This window comes from Dioscorea cayenensis, chromosome 21, assembly GCF_009730915.1.
Source record: "Dioscorea cayenensis subsp. rotundata cultivar TDr96_F1 chromosome 21, TDr96_F1_v2_PseudoChromosome.rev07_lg8_w22 25.fasta, whole genome shotgun sequence".
NCBI classification, from domain to species: Eukaryota; Viridiplantae; Streptophyta; class Magnoliopsida; order Dioscoreales; family Dioscoreaceae; genus Dioscorea; species Dioscorea cayenensis.
The window spans coordinates 938,148-951,785 of NC_052491.1; positions in this window are offsets into that span (position 1 = coordinate 938,148).

Genomic DNA, 13,638 nt, shown 5'->3' on the forward strand with positions numbered 1-13,638 from the left:
TGGCCTAGATTTCCCTACAAAGAAAACAAGGTATTCAAGTGATATATGAATTAAAAAGAAAATCTGTTGTTTGTTAGCTCACACAATTCATGTGCTTTATATATCGTATATATAGCCTTTGAAAACAATATCAATCTATCCTTACTTTTTTTGCTAAGAAAACACATAAACACTGATAAAAAATGTCATAGAGATTGTGTTGTCAAACTGAATTCTTATACTAGATTTCTATTAAAATCATTATTAGTAGTGTAACTATAGAATGGTAGATAGGAGCACGTTAGAAGCTCAAGCCACCATATATGTATGTATATATGAGCAAGTAGGTATATAGGAGGAGGTTAAATCCAATCACCAAGTTGATATTGGGACCACAAATTTATGACACAAATCAAAAATGCCCAAAATGCCATAATTGGTAATCAACATCCATTGGATGCTTGACTCCCAATAATCAGTTCAGTGTTAAAGAAAACACAGTTTGAAAGTAGAAATTCCCATTTCTAATCTAGTGTGCTGAAATTGGCTCTATTATATTTGTTTTAGTGAGTTCTGCACATAAATATGTTCATTTCTGCCTAGCACATGAGAAAAAAAGGGGCAAAGGACATCATAATAGATCATGATGGTATTTGAGGCAGAGGTATACAAATTACTTGTTCGACTCAATGGAACAGTTTAATTTCCTGAATTCATGAGCTTCAGTAATCTTTCCTCAATAGTTCCATCTAACACCAAGTTTTCTCTTCATTTCTCCTTACTATTACAACACAAATATGAGTACCTTTTCTTTCCTTAGTATCAAACACCACTATTAGTCTTTCAAGTTCAAGGAACTCATCACTCCAAACAACTTACACCACTATTAGTCTTTCAAGTTCAAGGAACTCATCACTCCAAACAACTTACAAACTCTGTTCTCTTCCTTGTTTTATCAAAAATGATACACAACTGGAGGTGCTTATCTACTTTTTTGAGAGTTGTACACTTTGAAACTATGGATGTTCATAGGAAGTTATTCACAATTAATAAATTAAGTCCTGATCATCCAATAATCTCTGTTAACCACCACAATATTTAGATTTTTGTTTATTCATTAATTTACCAAATAAAGTTGCAGATTTCCATGAAATCTCAAAGCACCATAAGGCCCAAATTCAACCTTCGAAACAAGTTCCATAGATTATCAGCATGAGAAAATAAGCTTACCTGTTCTGCTACTATTGTGCTAAGCTACGCATCATTGGCCTAAAGATAAAAGTAAAGTATTTAGTACATGAAAAATCTTTATCATACTAGAGTATAAGGTGGTTTTAACAAAAGAAAGCTCCCTTGAACCATACAATGTTGTGCACAAAGCATGAGAAATAACAACAGAAAGTAACAAACAGGTAGAGTTGATAGAACTAAAGGTCAACCATCAACACACACACAACAACATCAAAACATTCTTTAGTGGATTTTATTTTATTTCGTCATATAAATGGATCTCGCCACCAAAAATGTCACATGTTATAAGTAAAATCCTTTAAGGTGCATAGCAGAATTAGTTTGATATGAGGTGCAATTGGACCTGTTGTTAAGGAAAGGAATTCTTTAAAGGCTAAACCAGTTTAAATATTATCAAAGAGAAGAATTCAAATTTTATACAATGAAATAAGAGTGGTTATCATTATTCAAAATTGCATTAATTATAAGCATGGAGGCAACTCCACTGAAAAACAAAAAAAATAAAAAAGACTCAATAAATGCTTTATCTATATATTGTTAAAGTTATGTTTTTTTTTTTTGGCAGATTTAAAAGCTGATGCAGTTTTTGCAAGGACGTCTTTTTTATCTGTTGTTCATAACAGGGGGTAACCATGTTACATGTATATGAACAAATTCATTGTGATTCATACATATTTCCAATATTAGTCATCTAAGATGTAATAGAAAACCAACCAAAATATATGTTCGCAGCAGCTCTCAGAGTCACCTGTTAATATTAACTGCCTCAAGTCATAGGCATGCTTTCTTTGAACCTGATAAGAAAAATAATGTTCAGTCAAGTAACAGGGGTTGCAGCACCAAACCGAATGGAGAATGTCGTAAATCCCCCCTAAAAACTCATATCATGGTAAATGACTGGCCAAATTTTTCGCAGGAAAAATAAAACAAAAAACAAAAAATTTGCAAACTAGGATAGTTAGCCCACATAAATGAAATTCAAATATACTCAAGATTTTTGGATGCAGCCCCTAGAAAATATTTCTTCCAAACTAGGCAGATGCATCATGAAGCAGATCTTAGGGACAAAAACAGTCATTGCAGTTAAGTAGGCCATAGGTAACCCAAAGATATTCAAGCTAAATTTTTGTTGGGACGTAGTGGCTCAAGTCCATAGTCCCACATCGCCTCGTGAGACCAATTCTCCAGCTTCATATACTCTTACCAAAACCTTCCCTATAACCTCGAGTAATGGAGAAGTTAGGGTGCTGGGTCCCTATGTAACATAGTATCAGAGCTGGGTCCCACGCCGATGCCGGGTTGTTCCTTGATGAGCTAGATCTTGGGTCCCACATCTACCGTGGGCCTGCGAGGGTGTTGGGACGTGAGTGGCTTAGGTCCATGTCCCCACTCGCCTCGCTGGGACCAATTCTCTAGCTTCATATACCTCACTAAAACCTTCCTCGAATCAGTAGCTATGGAGATTATGATCATGGGTCCCTATATAACATGGTATCGAGCCGGGTCCCACGCCGATGCTGGGCCGCGCCTTTCGATGAGCTAGGATCTTGGGTTCCACATTTGCTGGGGCCCAAGGGGGGTGTTGGGATGTAGCAGCTCAGGTCCATAGTCCCACTTCGCCTGTGAGACCAATTATCTCTAGCTTTATATACCCTTACCAAACCTTCCCTGTAATTGCAGTTATGGAGAAGTTAGGGTGGTGGGTTTCTATGTAACAAATTTCATATGTAACTAATCATGTACATTAAATAAAATAGTTAAGAAACAACATATTGTCATAACCTTGGATGATAACTGCAGGCACTTTTTAAAGAACAGGACACATTGAAGTATAAATGGATATTGCCCTCACCTTGATCGACTTTTATGTAGCAATGACAACCGCAATTTTCTTGGCAATTTCCAAAGCTATAAAAATTTTTGCCATTGAGGAGAGGCCTAGGCTAACCTTGTTTATCGTCCACGCATAAACTACCACTTAAATGGGGCATTTTTCGTAATAACAAAGTTAGCTCTATTGGTTAAAAATGTGGTGCCAGGTTAATATAATCATAGTTTACATACCAATTGGCCTTCTGGTCCTAGGGGCAAGAGAGCCATGGATTGGACCATTAAATGAAAATTTAGGCAGAAATGCATAGCACAAGAAAAAAAAAAATGAAAACAAATTAAAAAAATAAACACACACACATACACAAAAACAATGGAGTTAGTTTAGCAAGTGCAAAATTCTGTTGTGTTGTTACAAGTAATACGCAAACCTCTAAGAATTCATCAAACTCAACAAGGCTCTTTCTCGATTCCAAAGTAATACTTCTCCCGCATTTATCTCAGTAGTTCAAGAAGTCGCAAAAACCAAATCGGATCGAAGGACTGAAATGCTTTTTATTGAATAAAAATGATATACACTCGTCACTAGAAAAATGGTAGCTCAACATACTGCTTTTACAATAGTGTTGCCCTCGGGCTCTTGATATTAACCCTTTCATCCCCACTCAATATCAAAGTTGAACTTTAGAAATATCTCATCCTGTAAGTTGCCCCATTTACAAATTTTGAAAATGGTAACGCTTAAAAAGAATTAGTAGTATATCACAGAAACAAAGGGAACATTTTATAGGTACAGTGGCCAGCTAAAGTGATATTCATAAAGTATGTACCAAATTCAACATCACTCTTATAAACATATGTAAATAGTTCAAAGTCAAAGAGATAATGCTCACATGATTACAACTATAATTTTCATCGCTATAATGTATGAATGACATGTCAACCTTGTAGGAATAAAGGAATAAATCTTAGCATGGGCACATGAGCAATCAAAGTTTTGATAACAGACTAACGGAAGGAAAAGAGAGCATATTATCACACTTTGATCTTGTTGCAGAATTACCATGATTCTTTTGGCCTCTAGATGAACTTCTAATGTTGAAAAAACATGTTTAAATAATGGTTTGAGATATTTTATTAGGTATTTGGATTCACACAAAACTAAATAAGAATGAGAAAGAAGTAGTTCGCATTCAAATGGATGCAGCGAAGGAAAAGCTTGCTTTAATCATCTGTACCTCACCATAACCTGGTTGATCTTAGATCACCTTGTTAACCAGCTCTACCAAGAAGCTGTAGGAGCTATAAGTGGATTTACGTGACGATGACTATAAGAGAACTTAGAAAATGTCAAATAAAAAACACTTCCTTACAAATGACAAAGCAACATGTGCAGTAATAGACATTGAAAATAAGTCGATCAGTTGCACTCATCAATCAGCAGATGCCTACACATGCCTCTTGAGAAAGAATTTTCAATTATTTCAAAAGCGACTCTGATGATTGCTTCTATCTAGTAATGCAAATTAATATCGAACAACAAAATATAGAATGTGAGCTAGACCTGATACATGTTGCAAATCAATTGTCAAAAACATGAAATAAAACATCAAAAGCATTAATATTTGAATTTGTCTAATGCAATCACAGGTATGGTATTATTGTAAGGGTGATAGTACTAGCCTAATTGTCTATTCTCCTAGACTCATGCAAAGATGTTCCAATCACATGAAGTCCCCCAAGCCTTTTCACTTCTGCTCCTTCATTAAGACAATGTGCCTCACAATCTCGCACAACTTAGAGATAAGCCCATGTAATAGCATCACCTAAGAAAAGTTAAGATACTTCTACCAACAGTTTACAATGTCAACAAACTCACTTTTTTCAATTGACTCTTGGATGAGAAGCTTAGCCTTCTGATATGGACAATCTTCCTTGCTCTTACGTCCACATTTTGTTGTGCAGTGTTGTTTACAAATACATTTGCAAAAATAAGAAACTAAATCACACATTAGACCAACAAGTTGATGTGGAAGGACTAGAATAAAAAGAGAGCACTAACCAACGCAAGCAGCCTTAGCAAGCAGAGCAATTGAAGAAGGCCCTATCTCGAACTTTGCTAAACACTGCAAATATATATATACACACATATATACCTTAAAATAAAGAGAGAATCCACTGACATTCATGTAAATAGACACGGCCTGACACATTGTTAGAGTTGACATATCAAACATTACCTTTTGAGAAATGTGCTCGTCATCAATTTCAACATTAGGAGCCTCTTACATCATAAATGGTAGTAATCATCTTCCAAAATTTCTTTGGCCAACATCTCAGAAACGAAACACATGTGATCAAGTAGAAATTTTTACTTTCTAATATGGCATCAAAACAAACTCCTTAAGACATATTTTGATTAAAAGAAAATTGAGGAAAAACAAAAAAAGAAAAGGGAAAAATAATCAAAAAGCAAGAAAAAAATTTTTGCAATTGCATTTCCTTCCATTTGTATTTCCATTTTATATTCCTCATTCAATGAACCGCCACGAAAAATTTTCATTCTAGTTTTCTTTTTCTAATGAACCAGATGTGAAACTTAAGGTATCTAACAAGATCTGATAAATGTAAACAAAATTGGATTTTAAAAAAAAGGGTAAAAGGATTATTTTTCCTACCAAAGACAAATGCTAGCAGAAAATTAAGGCGCCATTTTCAAAAAAATTGCATTGGCACACAGGATTTCAATAACAGAGGTATAGTGCAAACCCAACTTTGATTTACCACCTAATATGATATCAGTTCCTCTTTCGGCCATGTTAGTAGAAATAGTGATGTCATATTTCCCATCTACTTGAATAATAGTTTCTGCCACACTTGCCGCATACTGCAAAACAGAATCGTTTCTTTCAAAAAAAGGAATAATGAGAAACTAATCACCATACAATTAATATGGACAAACTTTAGGCCTGGCATTGAGAACATTGTGTAGAATTTTCCCGTCTTTCAGAAGCTCAGATAAATATTCAGGATTCTCAACACTGCAACAAGAAAAATCATTTAATGGTTTAGTTTGGTGGTCATATATGAATATGAGCTGAAGAGAAAATTAGCAAACACAAGCAAACAAATACCCTCTTAGAAGTAAAATTTGATAGCTATGATCACACAACCCAAACAAGTAGTCCAATCAATCAAGAATCAGCTATTGTTCAAAAGGCTACAGGAACCAAATGGAAATGGAAAAACTCCTAAAATTGTTAAAATGCTTTTAGAAAGTAGTTATATATTCTGATACCTTTACAGCATCATAATGAAAATTTGTGATATGTAACTTGAGTTCAAAATATCATTTCATTTAAATTTAAAAAGAAAATATCAAGAATATCATCCCAAATTGTCTCTACTAAACCTGACTATAATAATGTTGCCTTTGAAAAATTTACTTTGTTGTTCCAACTAATACGGGACAACCAAATTGGCACAAAAAAAACCAAAAAGAAAAGAGTAATGCCATATAGCATTACTCATTTACATGAAATGGTTGCACTACTCACGTGGCACACTTTCATCTCTCTCCTACTCAACACTCTAACACTGTTGAAGAAAACATTATGCCCTAATTCCTCTTCCTCTTCTCTAATACATCACCGGTCCTCATTTTTGCACCATTGTCGAGCCCGTCGACGGTCACTCGCTACCCACCTCCCGCTGCCTTCATCTTCGCACCCGATCATCATCGTATTCTCCTGCTAAAGCCACTACACGTTCCACCCGATGAGTCTTGCTCATCCTCACCTCATCACCTGCCTGGTCACTTTTGGCAAGAACTCACTCTCCTCTCCTCCTCTACCCCGTTAACATCGATTGCAGCCTTTCGTAGTTGCATTCTCCACCCACTATCGTCGCATCCTCTACCAAACAATTCCTTTTCATCCTCACCTCATCACCAAGGACTTCCTCTCCTTTACTCCTTTAGCCCGTCGGCGTCGCCCACAGACGAATATGTAAGTCCCAAAAAACAATAAAAATTGTTCAAATTAAAGATGTTTTTCTGAGCAAAAATAAATCATTAACGTATTTCCTCTTTTCTTATGTGTATTGTTGTAAATTTCATTTAGGTTTTAATCAATGAATATTGTACTATTGTCTTTAAGTACTAATTTGCCACCTTGATAGATCAAATAATGTAACTATTAGCACTTACCTATTCTACCAGTAAAAGCTTTATGTTCTTTAGTAAGTAAGCAAGCATGCCCAATATCTGCAATTCTTATGCATAGTTAACATTTAGTTTTAATTTCATGTTATCATATATTAGTTTCATGCTATCAAACTTTTATCAATCTTTTATTGTTTATCTATCACTATAGATTCAGACAAGGAAAATACGGAAGATTCAGAAGTTGGTTATTTTGAATGGGCCATGAATAAGACCATGGCTGGATCTTTTGGTGCAAAAACATTGAACAAAGAGAAAGAGCAATTAACACAACGAGAGGATTCATTGCCTAAGAAGGTTGTGCCAACAGCCGGTATGGTGCTTAATTTCGAAGAAGAAGTTTACAATTTCTATATTGAGTATGTTTGGTAGGAAGGGTTTGGTATTACAAAAAATCATATAAGGTCTAGTGATGATGGAAAGTTGAAATATTATACACTCGCATGTGTAAAAAGTAGGAAAAAGATGTCAACAGTGAAAAGTTATTTCAATCCAAGGTTATCCACCAAAACAAATTGTCAAGCCAAGATTAATGTGATTGTTGGCAATGATAGATGCTTTACTATTTCTAGTATCATTTTGGAGCATAATCATGCACTTAGTCCACATAAATCTTATTTCCAAAAGTGCAATAAAAAAATAGATGCACATGTTAGGAGAAGTCATAAAGTAAATGATCAAGCAGGCATAACTTTAAGCAAAAATTTTCATTCTTTAGCAGTTGAAGGTGGGGGACATGAAAATCTGACATACATTAAGAAGGACTGTCAAAACTACATTGTAAAAGCAAGGCAATTCATACTAGCAGTTGGAGATGCTGAGGCACTTGCATATTATTTCTTGTGCATGCAATAGAGAAATTCTAATTTTTTTTATCTCATTGATATGGATGAGGAAGGCCGTTTGAGAAATGTGTTTTGGATAGATGCAAGGTCCAAAGTGGCTTATAAAGCCTTTGGTTATGTTATCTCCTTTTGTTCACGACATACTTAATGAATAAGTATGATATGTCTTTTACTCCATTTGTTGGTGTAAATCGTCACGAGCAAAAGATCTTGTTTGGATGCGGTTTATTATCAAAGGAAGATACTGAAACTTATATATGGTTGCTCAAAACTTGGCTAGAATGCATGTCTGGTAAAGCTCCCAAAGCAATCATTATAGATCAATGCATGGTCATCCAACAAGCAATTAGTGGTATTTCCAAATTCTCATCATCCTCTCTATCTTTGGCACATTATGAAGAAGGTTCCTGAGAAGCTTGGTAGACTAACTGAATACAAAGCAATAAAGAAAATTTTGAAAAGTATCATTTACGAAGCAGTTAATATTCAAGAATTTGAAGACATTTGGTAGATGATGGTAAAGGACTATAATGTTGAAAAAAATGAATGGCTAAATTCTTTGTATAAAATTTGGCATCGATGGACTCCCATATATGTGAGAGGCATTTTTTTGGGCGGGGATGTCCACAACTCAAAGAAGTGAAAGCATCAATGCTTTTTTTGATGGTTATGTTGGTCCAACAACATCATTAAAACAATTTATGGAGCAATATGATAATGCATTGAAAAGTAAGATTGAAAAAGAAAAGGCTGATTTTGCATATTTTAACTCAAGTTTTCCAATGCTAACTAATTGATATTTTGAGAAGCAACTACAAGAAGGCTATACAAATTAAATCCTTAAGTTGTCTCAAGATGAGTTGTAGGAATGTTGTAATATAATCATACACTTATCAGATCAGATAGGCAAATAAGTACATTCCAAGTGATAAACATTTTAAGGGAAAAAGAAGGCAAAGTCAGAAGGCAAGTGGTATTCAATGTGTATCACAATGAATCCGAACTTGATATTAATTGCTCATGTAATTTATTTGAGTTTAGAGGAATTCTTTGCAGACACATTTGCAATGTTTTGATTGAGAAGAATGTAATAGAAATCGTACACCTAAGAAAGGATATAAAACGAAGGCATACATGTGTTGTGAATTGCTATGATGACCCACAAAATAGTGAGAAAAATGTGTGATACAATAAATTATGTACTCATTTTTCTAACATTGCTGAAATTGGGGCCAACTCATTTGGAGAGAGATAATTTTCTGATGAAATACGTGGATGAAGCAATAGAAAATTTGATGGACAATGCACATTATTATGGGAGTCCTTCTAATGAAGTCCTACATCTATTAGAAATAAATGATCATTAGAAATAAGAAAAAGGTAGTTATATTTTATTAAAATTTTCTTAATATCACAGTTATTGTTTCCCTTAACATTGCTATTAATTCTTTAAGAAAGGCTTAATGAAAGGAAAACACTCAAACTCAACATGACAAACAAACTAAAATTTGCACACAAGAAAGCATGATAATGACTAGATATTTAAAATTTATATTTGGTATTGTGTTTTATATATTCTTTTTAAACATATTGGAGTATAATTTTCCTGTTTAGATAAATTCAAACTCTCTTTCAACTTTCGATAGCTTCATTTTGCTAAATCCAGGCATTTAGTCTTTCATACAAGAATACAATGTCTTCTTTATGGTATTCCAATTATTCCTTTCTATTGATTTATTTAACTATGACATAAATTTTCTTAATCATGTTGATTGTCTAATTCTTATGAATTTATCAACAGGGAAATACATATCCAAGGTGACCAAAGCTCAACAACGTGTAAGAATGAGGCGGAGAGCTAAAAAAAAAAAACAAACAAATTAATGGTAGAGTTCCATATTTTGTCAACCTTAATGGATGAGTTCTATGTAGGTGTTGTGTGCTGTTGATTTAAAATGTGTAGTTGATGTTTCGAATTGTGCTTATTTATGTTTTGAAGTGTGCAGATGTTGATTTATAGTTGCAGTTTTGAATTGTGCAACTTAAATACAAATTTATTAGTTTAAATACAATCTATATTTTGATACAATTTCAATAATATAGACTCATTAACCCAATTACACATTCAATTCAATATTACATACTCAAAAGAAAAAGAACACACCTAAAACATATAAAAATTAACATGGCTCAGATCTGCATAATCTCTCCCACAACACCAACTCTTTGCAGCGGCATATGAGCGGCGGTTACCTACTGAGGACCAGGCCATTCAAAATCTTCTTATTCAACCAAGAGAGATGATGTCCCATACAGACATCTGCAACAAGTATATTGATAACCATTTAATATGAATCTTAAGACCTGATGACATGCATTCATGTTGCAGAAATGAAAAGCATTTTATATACCATGAGTACTAAATTAGTTATTACAACATCAATTACAAAACAAGTACTAAATACAAATTGTATAAGAGAAGGGATCATATAACAACCTGGGTAATCAGTAATTACAAAACTCTCTAGTGCCTTGTTAAATTCAAAGGGATCATATGACCTGCAAAGAGTTATATGTCATAGAACTACATAATCAAATTAAAGCTACGAGTGCAAAATCTTCTACATACCATAAACTATATCAACAATCACAAAACAAGTACTAAATCCAAATTGTATAAGAGAAGCTAAATTCCTAAATGGATTATCAACATTAATTCAACAACAAACAAACCAACATACCACCATATATTGCTTTCAATCCATAATCCATACCAGGCCAAGAATATCATTTCCATTCACGGCATTTCACCATTAGAACTTGTAATAATACAATCATTGCCCAAAAAAGTGCATCAAAACACAATGTGAAGTTCAAGGCTGCAAAATCACATTCAAATAACATCGATAGATGATTTCCCATGCATCAAACGAAAGCCCTAATTCTCAATGAGAGAACAAAGAAGCCCAAAATGAAGAAGACTTAAGGCATAAGAATCGATATCTTCAATCATGAAGACACCATCAACGGAGAAAACTGATGAGAAGAGAAATGCTTTATAAGCCAAAGAGATTATAGAGTAATGTTGTATTCACCGAAGGAAAAGAGAGACGAGGAGAGGAGGAGAGTTAGGGCTAAAGTGGCGCTCGAAGAGGGAAGATGAAGTGCAAAAGAGATAGTGCATAAAGAGGGAAGACAAGGGATAAAAGGGACGTTGGGAGTGGGAGACAAGGCAATTGAAATTAGGGTTAAGGCGGCGCACAAAGGAAGAAGAGCCCTAGATTTAGGATGAATAAGACTCGTTGGGTGGAAGATGCGATGACAGTGGCCTGAGAATGCGACGATGATCGGTTGCAAAGATGAAGGCGGGCAGCCGGTGATGAAGATGAGGACCGGTGATGAAGTAGAGAAGAGGAAGAGGAATTAGGGCATAACTTTCAATAATGTTTAGAGTCGTGCGAGAGAGATGAAAAGTGTGCCATGTGAGTGAGTGTAACCATTTTACGTGTAAAATGAGTAGTGCTATATAGCATTACTCAAAAAGAAAAAGATTAAATGAAAGAGTTTCATTCCACCCAAAAAAGAACAACAACAACATGAGCGATGGAGATGATAGGAAAACATCAGGGAGTGTGCCGAGATCTTCAACGGCTCCAATCTCTGCAAGAAAAGTGCGCAGAGCTACTAGAATAGCTCCACGCCGCTGCGAGCCTCCTCTCACTACCCGGATCTCTTGGAGGTCGGATGGAACAAGGTGACGGGCTTCGTGTTGCTATGACAATAATCCAAGGCCACGATCCACCACTTCAAGAAGATCGAAAAAGAGGGTATGTCGTATGCGATGGAGGACACTTCAAGGAGTTGTTGATCTAGTTTTTGATATTTGATATGCTCGTTGTTGATCGCAAGGGGGAGAAGATCACCTTCAAAATAGCCTCTAGAGTTGGCAAAGCTTTTCCTTTCTTTGCGTTTGAAGAGGAGGGTGAGGAATGAGTTTTGATGGCAGTTTCATAATTAACTAGATGTAATGGGGGAGGAGTTGTAAGTTTAGGTTGAATGAATAAATGTGTGTCACCATGGAATATATTACAAAAATAATAAATTTATCTAATTAGTTTTATTTAAATTAATATATTCATATAAATAAATAAAGTTTACAAATGATGCACTAACTTATCATTTCATGTTAAAATAATTATGTTTTAAAATAATTTCATGTTATATTAAAAACTTTTTGTATTATATTAAAAATTTTTGAAAAACAATTGATTAAAGTAATAATTTCATTATATGGAATTCTTTATTGGTGAAAATTTTTTTGCCACTAATATTTTTTAAAGGTAGCTAATTAGGCTAATACATGAGTTCGATACTATAAAAATTATTATAAAAATAATAAATAAATTTGTATCTACAGTTGCTAATTCAAAAATTTGCAGCTAAAAACATATTATAGCGGCTAATATAAAATTCAATCTCTATAAATTTGTTGGGTTGTTAATCTATAGTGATGAATTTGATAATTCGCCGCTATAGAGATTTATAGTAACAAACTTATACATCCACTAATAAATTTAGTTACTATATCCCATTTTTCTTGTAGTGTGTTCTTGTTTATTGAGTCAAGCTGTACGTGTGGACATGAGATATTAATACCAAAAAGAAACTTGATAGATTAGAAAACTCCCTAAAGATCTCATGGCTAAGAAGCATGATATTGAGAGAGAGCTTAATCTCCCTCAAAACTAGGGAAACAACCCACCAATTAACTTCAGCTTCAGTGTTGATTTAGTAAGGTAAAGATGAATTCCACTAATGAGTTTTTTTTTCCTTGTTTTTTAATTTCTGTTTTTAAATGCAATTTTTAATGCGTGCATAAATCATTTTATTCATTTTTTTATTTCTATGATTTTAAAATATTAAATATGGTGATTATATAATGGCCAATTTTATCATAATGTTGACTTAGCATTTAGCTTTATACACAATTGGTCTTTAATTATTATTTTCGTTTATGTACGGCATCTTATACTGTTTATATAGGCTTTGAATAGAAAAAAAGGATAAAAATCAATTAAAAAAAGAAGAAGAAGAAAAATCAAATAAAAATGGAGGAGAAAAATCAATTACAATTATTATCATGTGACAAAAAATTATCACTATTAAAATAATAATAATTTTTTTTAAAGTCAGAAAAATTTGGATAAAAAAGGAATAAATAAATATAAATAAAAATTTTGAATTTTGTGAAAAGGAGAATTTTGAAATTCAAAATAAAAAATTGAAAATTTTACAAAAATCCCGTAATGGGATGGCAAGGCCGAAGGTTGGGAAGAGTATCTTGGGGGAGAAAACAAAAAAAAGAACAAAAAAAAGAGAGAGAGAAAGAGGAAAAAAAAAGAGACAATGAAGGAGGAGACAGAGAAGGGAGATAAGAGGAGATTCTAATAGAGGAGAAGAACCAAGAACAAGAAGACGAAGAGGAGAAGACAAAGAGATAGGGACCAAAAA